Genomic DNA, 15,646 nt, shown 5'->3' on the forward strand with positions numbered 1-15,646 from the left:
TAAAGATGTATTTCATTCTCTAAAAAATAAATTTTAAATTTTAAATTTAAATACTTACACAACAGGAGAGTCATGTATTTATGACTCTATGTGTCACATGTGACACAGAGCAAGCAAACTGGGCCCATTGAGGTGAGTGCTGCAGGCCTCCTGGATGGGACTCTGTCACTGCTCCTATACTCCCTGAACTCTGGAGGGCCATCTGAAAGGACCATGTTGCCTGTACACCACCAGCTTTAGGCCTGGGCAGTGTGGAGGCTGCACCACCAGGCCTCTGGCCTTATCCCTCTCAGCCATTGGTACAGTGTTCAATGCCCTCTGCAGCTGAGAATTATGGTCATGTGCAGCAGGGACCTGCTCTGGGCAAGTACCAAATGCAAATACAGCATGGGGCAGGCTCTGTTGGCATCTGCTGGCCTCTGAGGACCCAGGGTTCCTCTGTCAACCCAGCCCAGCTCAGATCTATATTCCAGGAACTTTTGGTTTTAGTCCTGGGGGCAAGTGGACTGTCTGATGGGCAAGGGAGCTAGCATAGCAGCAGAAGATCTGCTGCTCCCCTTCCCCTGGCCTGGGCAGGGTTGGACCTGGTATCCAATATCCAGAAGGCTACCATATGATCTTTCATACAAGTGACTTCAGTATCCCTGGTCCACTTATGTTATAAGGATATGCGGATACTTTTGTGGGGGACTGGACACTGCACCTGTGTTTTAGTCCCTTACAAGGATGGGGCCTTGAAAGGTCAGGTCATACCTATATGGGGGTCTCAATGCTGGTGCTTCAAGCTAACTCTACACTCCCTTTCCAGCCCTCCGTGGGGATGAAATAAGTGTGCTGGGACCTGAACGTGAGATGTAAAGGAACTGCATCCCCAACTGCAGAAGGCAATCAACTTTACTGAGACCACTGATTCAAATGCTAATCTCTTTTAGAAATATCCTCCTAGCCACATTAAAATAATGTTTAACTGAGCACCTTGTGGACAGTCAAGTTGACACACAAAATTAACCCTCACCTAAGCCCCCACTATTGCATGGGCTTTAATTTCCAGGAATCCCACCAGGTTCTTAAGATGAAGATCTCAGAAAGATTCCCTCTTGTCTCTGACAGGGGGAGGGGACAAATAATCATTTTTAAATCCTTTCAGAAATTTCTGAATAACAAAGACATACTTTTCATCAGAAAAGTCTTTACCCAAGTCTTATCTCACTGAGGAAGAGCTCTCCACCACCATATCTTCCTTTTACCTTCCTATCTCAACTAAAGTATAAAAAAACAATACCACTGCAGAAAAGACTTGTGAAGATCACACCCCAGAGACACAAGCCCAACAAAAGACTGACATTTAATCTTAAGATTCTTTTCCCACACATCTTACTATGACACCAACAGGGAAAAAGTACAGTCAACTGTCTGGTAACACAAGTGTATTCAGTTCATGACAACTTATTGGCCAACACATAACATGTGTGTACTTTTCTGTATGTGAAAAAAAAAATTACTTGTGGATTCTGTATTTGTATACTTACCTACTTCTTAAAATTTATTTGTAACCTTAAAATCAAGACTCATGGAGACTGTGTGATTCTTTACAGATATACACAGAATGGTGAAGAATTTTAGTTTTTTGAGATGAGTGTCCATGCTGAAGTGGAACAAGGAGACGCTCTACCTTCTCATTTTGTTCATCCTGTAAATATGCTTCCTTTTTGGGAGGAGGTCTATTCAAAGCTACCCTTTAAAAAGTGTTATGCTAGTTTTGGTGACTTTGCTGTTTAAAATAGCCACCAAGATAAGTGTTAAAATGGGATCTTCCTGCTTCTAAATGGAAGGAGACTGTGATGTGCCTTTCAAAAAACAAAAACAAAAACAAAAACATGAATGTTAGATCAGCTTTATTCAGGCATGAGTTATAATGCTGTCGGTTGTGAATTCATTGCTAATGAATTACAATGATACCTCTGTGAAAAAAAGGAGAGGAATTTCACCAATCTGTGCATGAGGTGATATAATGCCCAAGTAACATCTACACTGTATGATAAACTATTACAAATATGGAAAAGTGGCTAAATTTTCGAATTCATGAGAAAAAACAACAGAAAAGGCACAATCCAGGCTCAGGAAGACGTTAAACCCTTCACAGTTAATGCTGGCTAGTTCACACATTTCAAAAGCCAATTGTAATATAAACATGTTACTGCAACCCAGAAGCTGTAGGAAAACATTTAAAAAATATTTATCTGATAAATGTTATATAGTAAAGGGGTTACATAAACAAGGAGGTTTTCAGTATTGTAGAACTGGCTTGTCTTTAAGGATGGTGGCAAATGGACCAACATAACACAAAGAGCATTTCAGTTGGTAAAAAAGTTCTGATCAGAAATGCACAGGAACCTAACCCTGTATGAACCCAGTAGTATAAGTTCAGTATTCATTAATTCAGCATTCCTGGTAACTCTTACAGAACACAGACTATGGTCAATAATATGAATTGGCTATATAACAACAGTGGATTACAGCTGAAGGGCATATAAGACACAGACTGTCTCTAGGGAGCTGTGCTCAAGAAAGAACAAAGGCAAAAACACAAACATGAGGACATTAGAGGAATGTGATATCTCTGGCACCTGTATAGACAGAGCAAACATTAAATGTACCCTAGATTCTAGACACATTAACATAAATCCTTATACCTAATGACCAGATGGACAATATCAGTGGTCTAATACATAAGTGAGAAGTAGAAAGAAAATATATTTGAAGAATAGCTAACATTTTTCAAATTTTGAAGGAATTTAAATTTGAATTTGAAGGAAAATATCCAACCTCACACCTTAAAAAAATAAATAAATAAAAAGCTTAACAAACCTCTCAGCAAATATGGAATTAAGACAAAGGAAAAACACCAAAGGATAACATAAACATTCCTGAAAAATAGTGATAAAGAGAAAAATCTTAAATCTTAAATCTTATTACATATCCAAAATCTCAATGATCCCCAAGCAAAAGAAATATGAATAGAACAAACTACAAGAAACATGATAATCTGATTCTGAAAAACAGTGATAAAAAGTATTAACAGCAGCCACAGAAAAATGACACATCACACACAGGAATTCCAAAAAAAGAATTATAGCCAGCTCTTGTCAAACACCGTGCATGTCAGAAGATAATGAAGTGACTCTTTGAAGTCATGCAAAACAAATGACCAAAAACCTAAAATTCTGTATCAGATGAACTATTTTTTAAGAATGTAGGCAAAATATTTTTTTCAAACAAAAAGGAAAAAAAATGTAAAGAATATTCATCACCAGCACACCTGCTATATGAGATATGCTAAAGGAAGTTCATCACATAGAAACTCAATTTTAGACAGAATTTTATAAACCTCTAGAGTCCACAATTCTAAAATAGGAAAACAAGCCCTACCAATGATATTGTGAACTGAATACCTCAAAGCAATTAATGTATTTTCAGAAGCAAACTACTCCAAAATATAGTGAGTTAAAATAGCAACCTTTTTTTCTTATAATATTCTTGTACTCTGGATAAGGAATTTGGGTAGGATAGAGCAGAGGATGATAGTCACTGGTCCACAGCATATGGGACTTCAGCTTACATGATTTGAAGACCAGAGGTACCACAGTGGCTGAAGGCTGATATTAATAGAAGCTCTTTCACTCAGAAGTCTGACACCTGAAATGCAATGACCTGAAGACAAAAACTGCCAACCAGAACACCTCTAGTTGGCTAACTGCTTTGTTCTGGTTCCTCACATCATGGTGATCTTAGGATATTCATATTTCCTATGTGGAGGTTCAGGGATCCTGTCTAAACATTCTAGTGACTGGAGAGAAACATTCATTGGTTTTATTATCCATCCTCAAAAGACACACAGCATCACTTCTGCCATACCCTGTTATAGTCATAGCAGTTAAGCATCTGCCCTTGCTCATTAGGAGGGGACACTGATCCTACTTCTCAATGGCAAGAATGTCCACTTTTTTTAAGCATATACACATACCTCTACCGTCTGATTATCCATCAATGTCTATCACTATCTTTTCTGGAGCCACAAGGTCTGTGGTTCACTGCTTCTCTCTGAGTATCTGCTCCAACTCTTTCTTCAACCTTTTCCTCAACCAGTTTCCCTTTCTTCTTGCATACAATTCAAATGACTATCGATGATCATTCTACATCTTAACATAAGGTATACTATCTACAATAAGAGACATTATTCCTTTATGACTTTCAGAGAATATAAGATAGGAAAAACACCATTTTAAAATAAGACCACTCAAAATTCACGAGTCAGTGACCAGCACTGAATTAGACAGGACCAGGAAAGGATGATAGAAAATGGAGTGGAAGAATCTTATGGCTTCCCCTGGCCAGGGGGCGTTTGACTGATGTTTCTGTAAAAGATTTCCTAGAATGCCTATTACTACATACTACAGTAAATGTTTTACCAATGTCACAGAACTATTGGTTTATGAGAGCATATCACCGGAAAATAGAACCCTGCTACCACAAAACTTTAACCAGCCAAGTTAAAGACCATCTAATTAAAATAGCATTAAATATACAAGATACGAGTCAAACTATTTATATAATTTTCTCTTTGTATAACGTCAAGGTTGTTACACATTTGGATGACCTATGAACAAGGCAATATATCTGAGGCAAGGTTAATTCAGAACTATTTTTCTGATCTTTGAAAGGAAAGTGAAGGATCCTGTATGATGCTTTTGTATTACAATATAGCAATCTCTAACAAAGAGGGGGAAAAAGCACTTTATCTTAAAAATCACTTTTAAGTGTTTTATTCCAAAACTTCAAAATTGAGAATAAATTAGAGGAATTCTCCTTTCTTGATGAAATGATATAATAAAAACCTTACTCTCCAAAAATTTAATCAAAATATATCAAACATTTACCATACAATAGATGCTCTATAAGCAGTCTGTTTCTACTTTCTGTATTAAAAATCACAAAAATCCTAGGAAGTAGCTAGTATTATTTCCATTTTCCAGATAATATTACTGAGACTTAAGGGTTTAAGTAACTTAACTAGTATTCTATAAGAACAGAAGAGATTAGGATTGAGTCTATTTTATTCGAAGAGAGAGAGAATACAACAAAATGCCTGATAGTAGCCATCCTACCAAACCAGTAGATGAGAGGCTTAAAGCTTAATTACAACTTTATTTGGATAGAGATGTAACTTTTCTTATATTGAGATATTAAGGAGATCAACTAGACTGCATAGAAATAAGAATAGTGAAATTCAAACAATATGAGTAGCATACTGAGTATAAACATTATGAGCTATGGACAACACTTTGAACCCAAATCTCATTTCAACAATGATGCAACACTCTCACTTTGTTACTTTGTCATAATATTTCATTCATTTGGAATTCCTATTACAACTCCTTTAACAATCACCAAATTAACTTCTCTATGACCTATATAAATTTCCCCTACTCCTGTCCTCCAACTAAAAATGACTTCTTAGAGCACTAATTCATGATATTACTCAACAGTGTATTTACAGTAACTTTCCATGTATTATTCAAATTAATTATCATAGAGGCATTGTTTTTATGAGTTTGGTACATTCAAGAAGATGTGGGCCAATGTTACTAGTCTTTTTCTTCCTCTAGCACTTATGAGTATTTCTGTACATGGAAGCTTATCAGTGCAAAATAATACTTTGGGAATAGGAAGCAATCTTAAGTTTCTGGTTTAAACTCGCAAAAATTATTTCAAATATACTATGCATTAGTTTCTGGAAATAAAACAATTACCCTAAGAACAAAATATTATTTCCTCAATCATATTAGGTTTTGATATTATTTAAAGGTTTTATTTAGGTAAAATATGTCTTAATGTGCTTTTGTTCTCTTTAAAATGCATACAGTTTAATCACTCTAACAATATTATTAATTATAAGAAATTAGGAATAATAATTTAATAGACAGTATTTAGCCAGTATTTCATTTTTTCCTTGAAGAGTGCACTGAGCATAAGTTGGAGCTACTTTCATCTAGTGCCAATAATATATCACAACCACTATTAAAATTCTTTTCAACAAATTGGTTCTATGCTTCAGAAAGACTGGCCTATGAATATATTTTGACCAAGATAATTCTAAGTATTTCATTGAAATTATTCAGCCTGCCTCAATAAGGCCTCACCAAATAATTCACTCTAAATTGCTACATACATGCATCTAGACACTACCAAAAAATTACTCCAATGAATTAAAACCTGAAATATGCTATAGACTTTTATCATCACCCTCAACTTGGAAAAACAATGTAAACTTTTTTTCCTAATTAAAGAGAAAAGTTTGCTTGGAAAATTTTAAGAAACATGACAACTTTAAATATGGTGGCATTAGTGAAATAGATCCATTTTTTAAAAATATATATATATCTTTTGAATGAATCAAACATCTGCCAAAGTTCAAGGTTCTTTAGTTAAACACATACACAGATGCACACACAAAGATTTTGAAGTATCTTCAGTAGCGGGTGTTTTGTAATCCAGATAACAACACTTCCTTTGAAATGTACCGGAGTCAAGGACTATCTAATGCTTATTGAGAGTATCACTTCCCTGCTAATCTCTGAGAGACTTGGATGATAGTTTTATAGCTGTTTAAATCACCTCCAAATCAACATTCTTTCTTCTGCTCAATTTGGTTGGTATCTTCTCCTTGCTTCTGTTTGCATATGGAATTCAGTCACTTTGCTTGAATTCTTTAAAATTATATATGTGAAAGGCGAATAAGTACATCCTTCACTGGAACATATCATAAATAGTTAAGGTTTTGTTCTGTGGAAACATTACTAAAATCATGGATGATGGGAATTTAAATTATAACACAATGGAAAACATAAAATAAAATTGCATGTTTTGACAGCCCACAGTCCTTTCAATTCTATTTCCATCCTCCTACTTCCAAGTCACTACCACCATCCCAACATCTCCATTGTCACTACCACCAGTGCCATTTCCCCTGAGGAAATTTCTTTTAAAAAAATGCTAAACTAAATAGAAATGAAGAGAAAGTTTCCTATTTTATAAGCACAGTAACTCAGTTCTTATGGAAATGCTTTCCTTCACCCTTGCCTTTCACACATTGCCAAGGTCTAATTGTTTCAACATTTAAATAGGCTTGCAGGTGTTCTCCTAACTCAGTAATGGTCCTGCCACTAATAGGTGCCAACTTTTAAAATACTTTAAAAACATTTTTCTCAATTGTATGTGTTGAAAGTACATTTTATATGTGACCATGTTAATGATAAATTACATATATTGTTCCTACAGGGATTTGTAAAGAAAGTATTATCATATAACTCATTTCTTTAAAATACAACTCTGCTATTACAGGTTACACAGAATGCCTACTTTAATAGACTCTCCTGGGTTTACTGAATCTTCAAATATTTTAATTAAGATTTTCATGTATATAGAAATACGTGTATATAGAAATACATCCATAGGTACTTAGGTGAAAGACAATGATTTTTCATTCACCAGACAGTATTTCAAAGAAGAAAGAAATGACTTACTTAAAGTCCTCTTCATAGAACAAAAAAGAAAATTGCCTATTTCAACACTGAAATCAAAAGAACATTCTCTGTTGAATAAGAGAGAGTATACAAGAGACATTCATTTCACATTTTAGCACAGCATCTTTCTTACAAAACATCTTTGACTACCTGTGATATATGCAGCACAATAGCTTTTTTATGATACTTATGTTAATCTTTTCCCCCTTTCCATTACCTGAACATAACACTATGTTTTCTTGTTGAAATAATTTGGGCAAGTAATTCGCAAATTTCCTCTGACAGCCCTTAAGGTACAATAAATTTCTTAAATCAGTAGGAGCACTTGAAGTGTGTTTTCAGTGTCTCTGCTGCAAATGAAACTAATGAGCTACAAATGTGCAAGTGCACAGAAAATCAGAAAGAATGAACTTTTCACTTATACAGAATTGGATGTTTCTTTAATTATTTGTGACCCAGGGCCATAAGGAAGTTTCTCATTTTAGAATTAGATCTTACAACCAGGACTTTTGGATTGTATGTTTAACTATATTTAATGTGTTTAGATGAAACAAAACAAAACAAACTTTACCGAATATTTTATCTCTCTCTCTCTCTCTCTCTCTCTGTCTCTCTCTCTCTCTCTATATATATATATATTCCTTTTAAATAAGTTTTAAGATATTTCCCATAAGTAGTACTACATTAACACATAAAACTTAAGTTTCCTGAGCACCCATGGAATAGAATAACAAAAGCTTTGTCTAGTTTAGGTTTTGAAGTATATTAAAGATTTCTTTTTGGGACTAATAATGACCATCGCAAGTACAGGTGGCAGAGAACCCAATATACTGCTGTATATTCTTCACAAGATGGTATTCCATATCCTGTATATTTTTAGAATTTTGTTTCTGATGTATTTTACACTTTTTGATCTTAAAAAATGTTTATGTTCTTTCTTTGTTATTTTTTACAATTGCACTTTTGCCCTTGGAACAGTATACTGCATCAATGAAACCATATATCTTAAATCAGACATTTGCAGTATAAATCTTTTTTCTACCACTTGCTAATTTGGGCGAATCACAGTCTTTTTAGATGCATGAATCCGGTTTAGGACCAGCAACACATACAAGAAAACCCACTACAATAAAGTCCTAAATGCATAAATAGCTATTTATCTTGCAAATAGTTTAATTATAATGGCCAGAGCTCTCGAATTGCTAGAATGACTTCATTAAATCATAAGGAAACCAGGCACCTTCTATCTCTCTACATCTACTGCCATCCTCAAGCTTCCATCTTCAAAGCTGTATGATAGCTGCTAAAGCTCCAGCAATTATATTTTTATTTCAGGAGGCAAAATGGTGGAAAAAGGGAAAGACAATTAGTACTGCCTTACCCAGCAGTTTCTTTACTTTGGGGACCTTTATGTGATTTCCATCTTTCACTTACATTTTATTGGCTCAAACTTATTCACCAGAACATCATCAGCCACTATTCCATTTACCTCAAACTAAGTGGAATACAGGAACAACTATTTTATTACATTGATAGTTTCCATGAGTTAGGAATCTACAAAGGGCATAGGAAGAATGACTTGTCTTTGCTCCACAATGTTTGTTGCCTCACCTAGTGAGAATTAAAACCTAGGAGCAACTTGATGACTGTAGACTGGTATAATCTGGAGGGACATCACTGACATATCTGAAAGCTGATAATCACTGATGACTGAGACATTATCTAGATGACACATCTACTTGTGTCATCTCCATGGGGGCCTTGGGCTTCCTTAGAAAATGGTTTGGAATCCAAGAGTAAGCATTTAATGTAAAACAGGAAGAAGCTGTATATTCTTCTCTAATCTAGATTTGGGTATCACAGTGTCATCTGAATGCAACCTTTTCCTGTATACATACCAAAACCTTCCTTCCCACAATAAAGACAAACAGAATTAGACTTCACTCTAAGTGGGGCAGTGACACATTTGTAGAAAACCACATATTGTGGGAAATAATTTTTCTTATTTTTGGAAAATTCAATCTCCTGCTTTTACTCTTGAATCTCAGAAAAATCCAATCCTTTGAGGGCATTTTACCTCTCAAAAATTGTGGTTTATCCCAAAGAAAGTGCAAATACTAATTCAAAATGACATACACTCTTAGGTTTACTGTAGCATTATTTACAATAGCCAAGACATGGAAGCAACCCAAGTGGTCATTGATAGATGAATGGATAAAGAATATATGATGTAACACACACACACACACACACACACACACACACACACAGAGGAATCTTATTCAGCCATAAAAAGAATGAAATCTTGCCATTTGTGACAACATGAATGGACCTAAAAGGTACTATGCTAAGTGAAGTGAAATAAGTCAAAGAAATACAAATGCCATACAATTTCACTTATATGAGGAATATAAAACAAACAAACAAACAAAACAAAACCAACAACAGCAAGTAAACAAAAAAACAAAAAACTCAAACTTATTCTTAAATATAGAGAACAAAGTTGTGGTTACCAGAGGGGAGCTGGGTGGGGGATTGCCAAAATAGATCAAGGGGATTAAGAGCTACAAGGTTGCAGTTATAAAATAAGTAAGTCACAATGATGAAAAACTACAGTATAAGGAATACAGCCAATGATATTGTAATAATGTTGTATGTTGACACATGGTAACTTATCCTCGTGAGCACAGAATAATGTACAGAATTATTGAATCAATATGTTGTGCACCTGAAACTAATATAACATTGTTTGTCAATTATAATTCATTACTAAATTTTAAGAATTGTGGTTAGGCTGCTTCTAAGAAAGAAGGGGAGAAAGGATATTTAGCAGTCTTTGAATAACCTGTTTACTGATTTGTAACATTAGTAATATAATAGACTCTATTTCTAAAAATTAATATCCGTGATAAGTGAAAAAATGTCAAAGATCATTTTAGGAGTATTGCAGAGTAAGATGGTAGTTCAGAGGGTCCCCCACAGCCTAATAGTTTATGACACATCAATACTATGGACCCTATTGTTATGTATTGGGCTCTTACTGCCATAGATACCTTCCAATATATTATCACAACCCAGTGAATCTCAACCTTTTCATATCACAGCTCTAATAGAAAATAATAATATTTTATAGAAACCAGTGTGTAAAAGGTTGCTCCTAGGTGGAGGTGCCAGAACAAAGATCTCTGGGTCAATCCGTCCCAAGCCAGTTCCCTTATCTGCTTAGGAAATCAACACCTCTACACATCTTTAACACCATCTGTACCATTATCAATCCTCCTTGGACCAAGAACTTCTATTCTACAAACTACTTCAGATAATGTTTCATTTTACCTGCAAGTAAATGGCTACTTTATTAATCAAAGACACGAAGTGTAACTAGCAATTTATGTTATCAGTTATAAAATTATTTCCTGATAATGACAAGTTTAAAAGAATCAAAACTGAGTTTTGAGCAAAAAGACAGTCTCAGGAAAAAAAAAAAAAAAAAAACCTGGAGCCAAGTGCACTAGTTCTTACAGAGATGTGAGACAAGTACACCTCACCAATAACTACACTTTGTTTTGTTTTGTTGAGCAGCTGTGCTTATCGACTATATTCTTTGGATAAAGCACACATTGAATCCCAAATGGGGTCACAATGACTGTCACCAATGGGTGTCTAAAGTAAGAATGATTGACTGTCAAACAGGAGGTGGCAGGATTTGTGATTATTAATATTTCAGATTTACTTGTTCCTTTAATCCCCTTTTATTTATGACATTCTTCTTGATGCCTTTATATAGACCACTTATTCCATCTTTTACTTTGCATTACTTTCTATTCATAACACAATTATGAATTCTTTCTTTGTCTCATAAGCTACTTGATTACTCACTCTCTAGACTTAACACATTCTCTAAGTTTCAACTATTTTTTTTTCATCATCTTTAGCAGAATTGAACAGTGTTCAACAATAGAGCAAACAAACATTGCACTCCAGTAATAAAATTGTTTGAGACTATGGCTATGTTTAATGAAGGAGACCACAGGCACCACAAGGATTCTGAACTTCAGACTGCCCACACCCCATTCTGAAAATAAACAATATTGATTCTTGCCATTGAACTTCCATGAAGCTACTTTTCAGGAACTAGTGATAAGGATAAGCTGTGTACCCACTAAGAGGACACTCCTCTGATTCGTTGACAAATAGTGCCTTTAACACATTTTACTTTCCCTTTTGTTAAGTCTGGGTTGGAATTCAGGCATCCTCCCAGGCAATTAGTCTCTAGATCTTGCTTGCCAGTAGCTCTTGGCAGAACATTAATGTGCATGAAAAACACTTCAGGAGATATACACATCTATTTTCCAGGAAAAATTCATTTGTTCATACATATTTATTGACCGCTTCTATGACCCAGGCACTGCTGGAGGTAATGGGCATAGAACAATATGCAAAACTCCTGTGCTTGTATAATTGCCAGCTATAGCTGTTGCACTCTGAAATCTGTCACTGCTTTTGTGACACTCGAGGCCCTGCTTTCTGTGAGTATCTCCCTGCCAATCACTGAGTGAAGCTGGGATACTCAGAGGGGCCCATTCCTGGGAGGTGTGGTGCTACTCTGATGGGACATTTTGGTCATGGACTCTACCATAGCCCTTCCAAATTCTATTACGTTCATACAGCAGTCTAAGATGTTTCACCCCTTCTTTCTTCCTTTCCTCTTCCCTTTACTCAGAACCAAGTGCCACCAAGGTTTGACAACTTTTTGTCAAACCCCAGCTCCCTTTTATTTTTTCCTTGTAAGTTTTGTCCCTTTTAGTTCTCTTACACGACAAATTCTGTCCTGTGATCTGTATCTCAGAGGAAGCATACTAATTCAAAGAACACCAGAAAAGAAACAAAATGAAATACGTAGTATGTTAGATTTTGATAAGCGCTGAGGAGAAAAGAATAAAGCATAAGAGTGAAGATAGGCAGCACAGGGGAAGGGGAAATCTGTTTTATAGTACTTGGGCAGTGGAGGTTATAGACTTCAGGACATTAAGCACCAAATATGTGGATATTTCAGGACTGCATTCCTGACCTCAGATTTAAATCTGGAAACAATGCTATGCCAGCTCAAATGAGAACCATATCTAGAAGAGCCACAACAATGTTTCCCCTGTTCATGGAAAAATTTATCTTATTCAATTAACACATGGTGAGGAAATGCTATGGAGTATTATGAATCAAATCTAAACACAAACATAAGGCTTACGTAGCCTTAGATAAAAAGGAAAAAGAGAAATCTAGCAGAGGATTGTAGCATTCTCTAAGACAAAACTGATGGGGTTTTGGAATAAATATGAGGTTAGGTGGGGTGAGGTCTGGGGTCAATGACCAAGAAAGAATCCTAGAGATGTTTTTGGAATAAAATGGTGGTTTTATTAAAGCACATGGACAGGACTTCATGGGCAGAAAGTGCTGCTGAATCCAGGCTGTGAGGAGTGGCTGATTATATAATATGGGGTTGGGTAGGTAAGGAAAAGGGAGGTTTTCAAAATGATTTTCATATGTTAAAGAAGACTCACAGGATACCAAAGACCTTGCCATTTTAAAGTTAAGTTTTTTTTTTTTTTTTTTTTTTTTTTTTTTTTGGGAGGGGGTTGTTGTTGTTTGTTTGTTTTTTTTCCCTCTAGTAAAACATTAACATGAATGGGGCACCTGGGTGGCTCAGTGGGTTAATGCCTCTGCCTTCGGCTCAGGTCATGATCTCAGGGTCCTGAAATCGAGCCCCACATCGGGCTCTCTGATCAGCAGGGAGCCTACTTTCCCCCTTTCTCTCTGCCTGCCTCTGCCTACTTGTGATTTCTGTCTGTCAAATAAATAAAAATAAAATCTAAAAAAACAAAAAACAAAAAAACAAACAAACAAAAAAACATTAACATGAAGATAGTTAGGAACTTCCTGGAAGAACATTACACTCTGCCTGCCTCAAGTATTTATCAGTAGGATGCAGGTTATAAGGACATTCAATTGTATTTACATTTCCTTTTGGAAGCTAGGTTATTGATAGAAATGCTTTGTTCTTGTAGATTGCTAAAACATTTGTAAACTGAGGGAGATTCATGTCTTGCAGGATTGTGATCTCTATAAGTTAACTATTTGTTTTCCTTTTCTTGGCTTTAGGTCAGCCAAGAGTGCCTGAGGAATGTCACATATATCCCATGGTGTTGAGCGAGGGGATTATGGGGTATCAGCTTCTGCTTTGTCCTCAATTTGCCTTCTGTTCCTTCATCAAACACTATAAATTTTCATCTAGGTACTATGAGAACTTCATTAGAGACCATGGTAATTTATGGTAAATAAAGTTACTTTAAATGGTGGTGTGTATACATCATGGATGGGTCAGCAGGCTCTCAAATGGGGGAGTTGGTTCATGGTTACTAAACTGTGCAAACAAAACATTTTCCCTTTAAGCAAGAGACAGAATATCATGATATTGAAGCCTGAATCTACCATGCAGATAAATTATTTAATCCCCTTCATTCATTCATTTTTCTCATTGTAATAAAAATGGGTGTTATTTTGAATGATTATATAGTATATACAAAGAATTAAGAAGTATATCTGTCATGTTATAGAAGCTGAACATACATTAGCTATTATTATTTAAAACAAGTGAATTTTAACACTATAGTCAGGATATATATCAGCATTTCTAAAAGTACTAAAAACTATTGCTCATGGAAGAGTTATGATCAGAGCAAATGCAATAGTTTCTTTTTTTTTTAATTTTATTTATTTTGTTTTCAGTGTTCCAAGATTGATTGTTTATGCACCACACCCTATGCTCCCTGCAACATGTGCCCTGTCCTCCTTAATACCCACCACCAGGCTCACCCAATCCCCCATCCACCTCCCCTCCAAAACCCTCAGTTTGTTTCGCAGAGTCCACAGCCTCTCCTGGTTCATCTCTTCCTATGATTACCTCCAACTCACTTCTCTCCATCTCCTAATGTTCTCTGTGTTATTCCTTATGCTCCACAAGTAAGCGAAATCATATGATAATTGGCACTCTCTGCTTGATTTACTTCACTCAGCATAATCTTCTCCAGTCCTGTCCATGTTGATACAAAAGTTGGATATTTGTCCTTTCTGATGGAGACATAATATTCCATTGTATATAAGGACCATATCTTCTTTATCATTCATATGTTGAAGGACATCTTGGCTCTTTCCAGTTTGGCGACTGTGGCCATTGCTACTATGAACATTGGGGTACAGATGGCCCTTCTTTTTACTACATCTGTGTCTTTGGGGTAAATACCCAGTAGTGCAATTGCAGGGTCATAGAGTAGCTTTATTTTTAATTTCTTAAGGAATCTCCACACTGTTTTCCAAAGTGGCTGCACTGAATTTCATCCCACCAACAGTGTAAGAGGATTCCCCTTTCTCCACATACTCTCCAACACTTGTTGTTTACTTTCAAAGAGCTGGAACAAACAATCTTAAAATTCATATGGAACCAGAAGAGACCCCAAATTGTTAAGGAAATCTTGAAAAAGAAAAACAAAACTGTGGGCATCACATTGCCTGATTTCAAGCTTTACTACAAAGTTGTGATCAACAAGACAGCATGGTACCGGCACAAAAACAGACACATAGAAAAGTGGAACAGAGTCGAGAGCCCAGATATGGACCCTCAACTCTATGGTCAACTAATCTTCAACCAGCAGGAAAAATATACAGTGGAAAAAAAAGACAGTCTCTTCAATGAATGGTGCTGGGAAAATTGGACAGCTGTGTATAGAAAAATGAAACCAAACCATTCTCTTACATGGTTCACAAAGATATACTCAAAATGGATAAAAGATCTCAATGTGAGGCATGAATCTACCAAAATCCTAGAGAAGAATATAGGCAGTAACCACTTCAACATTAGCCACAACAACTTTTTTCAAGACATGTCTCCAAAGGCAAAAGAAACAAAAGTGAAAATGAACTTTTGGGACTTCATCTAAAGATCAAAAGCTTCTGCACAGCATAGGAAATAGTCAATTAAAACAAAGAGGCAACCCACAGAATGGGAGAAGATA

Source organism: Lutra lutra, chromosome 1, assembly GCF_902655055.1.
Source record: "Lutra lutra chromosome 1, mLutLut1.2, whole genome shotgun sequence".
Classification (NCBI taxonomy): Eukaryota; Metazoa; Chordata; class Mammalia; order Carnivora; family Mustelidae; genus Lutra; species Lutra lutra.